This window comes from Somniosus microcephalus, unplaced genomic scaffold (assembly GCF_052327205.1).
Source record: "Somniosus microcephalus isolate GS21.2 unplaced genomic scaffold, FLI_Smic_1.0 unresolved_chr1, whole genome shotgun sequence".
In the NCBI taxonomy this organism is placed as follows: Eukaryota; Metazoa; Chordata; class Chondrichthyes; order Squaliformes; family Somniosidae; genus Somniosus; species Somniosus microcephalus.
Window position 1 is genome coordinate 50,556,524 of NW_028225179.1, and position 6,512 is coordinate 50,563,035.

At 43.6% G+C, this 6,512-nt stretch overlaps 2 non-coding genes across 2 annotated transcripts; one reads left to right on the plus strand and one right to left on the minus strand.

Annotated features, from left to right (window-relative positions):
• Positions 1-565: 565 nt before the first annotated feature.
• On the minus strand, positions 566-647 carry trnas-gcu (transfer RNA serine (anticodon GCU)). The gene has a single exon. It is a non-coding gene; the product is annotated as a tRNA-Ser (tRNA).
• Positions 648-5,916: 5,269 nt separating this feature from the next.
• On the plus strand, positions 5,917-5,988 carry trnat-cgu (transfer RNA threonine (anticodon CGU)). Its single transcript has one exon. It is a non-coding gene; the product is annotated as a tRNA-Thr (tRNA).
• Positions 5,989-6,512: the final 524 nt, after the last annotated feature.

Genomic DNA, 6,512 nt, shown 5'->3' on the forward strand with positions numbered 1-6,512 from the left:
TGGCCAGAATCAAACACGGGTGTAAGATGTCCAATGAAACACCGAGTCGGACCCTTTAACTTTAGTCAGTTGGTTTGTTTTCAGTTGCTCCTGTGAAGCTCTGAGATGTAGAAAGATAGGGTTAAAACGACGCGAAATCACATTTTTTAATGGAAAGCATTTATGTTTTCTACAATGTCGATTGGCTGTAAGAAGCTGAGTTTTGACTAAAATCTAGTGGGTTTCGACCAGAATTTGAAGCTGGGGTCTATCGCAATTCAGTTGTGAAATGCCTAAAGTGATAATTATATCCCTAGACCAACGAGCCGCCGATATATAAATGTGAAACTCAATAAGTATTGGAATCTCAGATTCTGACGGTACTGAAGTAAGCTGTCTCTGAGAGTGCTTGCTAATTAGTCCCACTCTCCATAGACCTACAAGTGTTTACCCTTTAAAGTATATATTGGTAACTTGAGACATGACATAACCTAAATTAAGCAGGCTTGGGAGCAAAAGGGGAATTTGCACATAACGTAAAAGGTTATGTGCAAAAGAACTGCAGGTGCCAAACCTTTAACACAACCGACGAGGATGGGATTCGAACCCACGCGTGCAAAGCACAATGGATTAGCAGTCCATCGCCTTAACCACTCGGCCACCTCGTCTCCCCTGTCAAGTGTTCCATTTACTGCTTTTTGTATCCAAACAGAACTAATCTGCAAAAGAAAGTTCGCTTCACCATTTGTCCTGCCCATGCAGCCAGATCTACAATATTGAAAATGTACAATCAGCTCTGTAAGCAAAAGGACTTCCGTTAATTCAGGTGAGGGACTGTCAAAAATGGTCGGTTTGATGTCAAATTCAGAACAGAGAAGAAAAAGTTTGCCATCGTCAAGAAGTTGTGGGGAGGACTGTGAGAAAATCCAGGGCAACAACTCATATAAAGGAGTGGATTTAGGAAAAAATGGATATATTTCGAATTTAGCGAGCTGGGTTCGCACCTGCGCAGGGAAACCCAACGCAACTTCGAACACAACACCTTAACAACTCGGTCATCGCAGCTGAAATCGCACTCCTTTAAAAAAGACTAACACACGGAATGATCCGGGACTGTGATCTCACACATTTTGAATAGGCACACAATGGTCCGTGACTGACAACAATCCCGATTGCAATTAGCAGCGAAATCAGACGCTTTATCCATTCGGCCAAAGGAAATTCCGTGTGCAATCCGGCTATTTTGCTTCCGAAGGCCGGCCCTGCTTTCGCAATGCTTGTCTGTCGAGCGGTCCTGCCGGTCTGACTGTATCGACTGGTTTCAAAGCACCAATATAGATTGGTGCGAATGGGACATGTGTCTGCAGGAACAACGATTGTCGCAGAGCAAACTTAAGTTTGCTGAAGTTAAGTAGTTGAAAGTGAATGTTAGATTAAGGTAATACCTCAGGAAAGTGGTAAAGAAATGGAAGGAGAAAAGAAAAGTAGGCTATTGATTGCGGAAGGAAAAAAAGCTGGGAGAAGAGGTGGGTTTGCAATATGGATCATCAAGCTCAGGCAGGTGAGAGCGAGGGGTTTTGAAGGAGTAATTAGGTTCTCACCACCAACAAATAATATTTGTTTCATGTAGTAATGATTGATTTCTTGTTGCGTTCTATCAGCAGGTGCCACAGAGAACAAAAGATATACAGCAAGTTACACCGTGATTGGGATTCCAACCGAGGTTGCTGCGGGCACAACACAGGGTACTGGCCATTATCCGATCATGGTGCCACACACCAGCTGCTGTTCTTCTGCTCTGTCCACAGCAAAGTAACGCACGGCACCGCTTAGAAAAGATGGATATTTGGAGAAGTCCAAAATCAGCACTGCCAGAAATTGTGACAGTGGTGGAATTCGACCCATTTCCCATAGCGACTGGAGCCTTTATCCAGAGTGGGAACTAATGCAGCCGCAGATATATTTAAAAGGATTGTAGTCCTTTCACACGAGAAGAAACTCACCCCTGGAGAGTCATAATGAAGAAAAAAAAGGCCCCGCTGGGAGTCGAACCCAGGATCTCCTCGCTTAGTAGATTGGTGCTTTCGCCTCTATTCCCTCGTCTCTCTCTTCTTCCCACTCAGACAGACAGACAGACAAACTCTTTTATATATATAAAAATTATTTCAACTTTTCTCATAACAACGTGCACTCCAGCTAATAACTAATAAACAGAGAAGTCAAGCAGTGAAAGGGTATTTGTAGAAAGGGTTGTGAGACTGTGGAATGCACTGGCCCAGAGCAGCAGATTTAAAACAAGGTATAAACACCGGCAGGGTGTGGGAGGAAGGGGAGAGAGAGGCAAGACAACCACAGGTAGGATCACATTGGAAGTCACTGGCCCCGAATCTGCTTTAAATTCCCCCACTATATTTAAACACATATAATGTCATATTCATACATTGATGCCTTTGAGCAATATATAATTTGTAACGAGGTCGCTGGTCTAAAATAACTGCTTTATATATTTGCATCCACCCGCTGTGTTTAGGCTGAATATTTATCTCCAACCTAGAATCAGCTTATAATCTAGAGACAAGGTCTCAGCAGCCGGCGGGCAGGGAGCAGAGGTTGAGGCTGATCTGTGTCATGTGGGAGCAGAACACAATATTCCTGCTGTTTATTTTCATTATCCTGCACAATATTCGATACTGTTCTCAACATCTTACACTCCTCTTAAATATCGCAGGGTTTAGTTTATTGTGATGATCGCTGTGGCTCTTTTCAATTTCATGAATTCGTAGCAAATTACATATCTCCAAACCAGTGAAATCGTCATTGCTGAGACTAAACACTAAGAGAAGGGTCAGCGGCTCTTTGGTCTCGGGCTGTGATTCTCGCTGAGGGAATTTACACCAATTAATGCGAGACTTTTTAATGGAACCAGTTTCCTCGGCCTGGAGACATTCCACACGTCTACAAATAATAACTGCCAGAAAATCAGTGCAGAGCTTGCGTTCAGTATATCGCAAGAAAACGGCAATTTTATTAATAAAAACGGGAATTCAGTCACAGATGTGCCGAAACTGTGAGGTAAATATGTAAATCCGTTTGTTTCCCGAAGCCTGCTCCACATTTTCCACATTGTCAATCTGGGAGCACGGACAGGACATGCGGTAAAGAAACTTTATTAAAGATTGTTACTACCGTTTGGAAACAGAAATACTGAAATAAAAGGGATTTTTGGATGATTCCTTTTGGATAATAATGGTAGATCGAGGTTAGTGAGAGGTTAAGGCGAGGGACTGCTAAACTAGTTGGGAGATACGTGAACTGAAAATGTTACAGTCCCCAAGTGAGGCAATATTTTCTCTCCCTGTTTGGTAAAAATTCTCCCACTTTCTCAAACTAATATTTCACCCAGCTGTAATGGAATGAAGATCGAATCGAGATCTCTTTCCTCCCTTCCGTCCCTCAATCCGACATTCTCTTCCAACGTGTTCGCAGTTTCCTGCCTCACTGGACAATGAGCCTGATTCTGATGTTAACTCTATGATCGATATCTTATCAGTTCCAGTCCTAACCTCGTCTTTTTGCAGATTTATTAAAATCTGTTTGATTGAAAGCTCTCCAACATGTTATAAAACCGTCCATTTAAAGGCTGTGAGATATAACACGCGTTTTAATGGTGAGGGAATCTTTAGAGGAAGAGAACATCTCCTGCAGCAATATAAACAGAGTCAGAGCCCAGCTCTGCTGTTTGGGGCAATCCTCGCCTCCTCCTGTTTCATTTTCAAATCGATGGGAGAAGCTGAGAGCGAACTCCAATCTGCACGGGCTTTACACCACTTGAAAGATTAACGGGAAAAGCAAATGATGAGGGAGCTGGAAAAAAAGTGTTAACTTTATCCTTTGAAAATGAATTTAATTTCAAACTTTTTATCGACCTTAGACCAGCGCAGTTTTCTGATTAGCACCAAGTCTGTACATCTTATTTCTGTTAAACTTTATTCCTGCTCCCGCTCTTCATAAAGAACACAGCGTCCCGTGCCACGGGCATTCAGGAACCTTTCAATTATGGCCAACCTCCTGTAATCGCGGCTTTCACCCTCTAGCGCTCTTTTCACTTACCCTTTATTTGTTTCAATGGCACACTTCAACAGACCTGTTAAGATTAAAGCGGAACGCTTTCGATCTTACTGCACCGCACCAGCGGGCCAATATTTCACACTTAAACCCTCGATCGCAGCGAGGTGGCGCTGCCTGTCACACACGCACCTCAACAGTTTTGGGAACAGCTTCAACCAGCATGAAAAAAACCCAGTTCTTCAGTTAACAGGCACTCTATCACAAGATTCCCCAAGGAAATTCCGTGAACAATCGGGTCCCTGTCCTTCCAAAGGCCCCGCTTTCGCAGTGCTTTTCTATCGAGCAGTCCCACAGATTTAATGTATCGACTAGTTTCAAGGTACTAATGTGCACTGGTGTGAATGGGACATTTGCCCTCAGGAACAGCGGTGGTGGCAGAGAAAATTTAACGTCGTAAGTAAAGGAAAGACTTCCATATTTATAGCGCCTTTCACGACCACCGGACGTCTCAAAGCGCTTTACAGCCAATGAAGTACTTTTGCAGTGTAGTCACTGTTGCAATGTGGGAAACGCCGCAGCCATATTGTGCACAGCAAGCTCCCACAAACAGCATTGTGATAATGACCAGATAATCTGTTTTTGTTATGTTGATTGAGGGATAAATATTGGAAAGGACACCGGGAATAACTCCCCTGCTCTTACTTCGAAATAGTGCCATGGGATCTTTTATGTCCACCTGAGACAGCAGGCGGGGCCTCGATTTAACGTCACATCCAAAAGACGGCACCTCCAACAATGCAGCACTCGCTCAGTACTGCACTGGAGGAGCAGCCTGGATTTATATACTCTAGTCTCTGCAGGAGGAATCTGAGCCCACGGCCTCCTGCCTGAGAGGCCATTGTGCTTCTCACTGAGCCACAGCTGACACTAAGTAGGTGAAAGTGAATGTCAGATTAAGGGAAAACCGCAGGAAAATGACAATGAAATGAAAGGAGGAAAGTGAAGAAGGGCTAGTGGTTGTGGAAGGAAGAAAAAGCTGCAAGAGTCGAGTGTGAATTATGGAGAATAAGGCAGAGGTATGTGAGAGCGTGGGGTTTTGAAGGAATAAATAGGTTCTCACCACAAACAAGACAGATTTCTTATTTTAATAAATAATGATGATTCTCTGAGTTTTATTAGCAGGTGCCGCAAGGGACAGAAGATGTAAAGCAAGTTGTGCCGTGACTCGGATTCCAACCGAGGTTGCTGCAAACACAACGCAGAGTACTGACCACTATACGATCACGGCGCCACAGATCATCCTTCTAACAATTACGGTAAATCTGTGCCCTCTGGTTATTGATCCCTCTGCTAATGGAACTAGGTCCTTCCTATCCACTCTATCTCGGCCCCTCATAACTTTATACCCCTCAATTAAGTCTCCCAACTGCCTCTTCTGCTCCAAAAATCAACTCCGCCTATCCAATCCTTCCTCATTGGCAAATGAACCAGAGGGGAGATGAAGAGATTTTGTTTTACGTTGCGAGTTGTTATGATCTGTAATGCTCTGCCTGAAAGGGTGGTGGAAGCTGATTCAGTAGTGACTTTTAAAAAGGAATTGGATAAATACTTGAAGAGGAAATGTTTGCAGGGAATGGGGAAAGAGCTGGGACTAATTGGATAGTGATTTCAAGAGCACGATGTGACAAATGGCCTCCTTCTGTAATGTATGATTCAATGTTTCTGTGAAAGGTTTTATGAAAGTATTCATGCAAGTGAGGCGGATCAGTTGCCTGCTCCACTATCCTGCTTTGCTTTTGTCCATTTGTGCCTGTGCTATTTCAACCAAATTGAAACAATTCAGAATCCGCTGGCCCAAACGCCACTGACGGCGCGGTGGCCAAGTGGTAAGGCGTCGGTCTCGTAAACCGAAGATCATGGGTTCAACCCCCATCCGTGCCTCGCGAGGTTTTATCACCTTTAATATGACTTTTCTCCTGATGAACTCTATCAAAATCGTTCATAATTTTGAACATTACTATCAAATCTCTTCTTGCATTCTCTATGCTAAAGAGAAAAATCCCAGCTTCTCTAGTCTCTTCACATAAATGAAGCCCCTCACCCCTGGTACCATTATCGTAAACCTATTCTTCACTCTCTCCAAGGCCTTGACATTCTTCCTAAAGCGTGGTAACCAGAATTGAAGAAAATACTCCAGCTGAGGCCTGACCAGTGTTTTTAAAGTTTTAGCATATCTTCATAGCTTTTGAACTCTATTAATAAAGCCAAGGATCCCACGTGCTTTTTTAACAGCCTTCTCAACGTGTCCTGACAGCTCACAGATCTGTGTACGCACACCCCATGTCCCCCTGTTCTTGCATCCACTTTAAAATTGTACCATTTAGAGGCGGTTAATAAAATGCAGGAGAGAGCTTTCTGACCAGTTTCAGGGCCAGTGATCTCCAGAGGGAGCCGATTAATGTAAA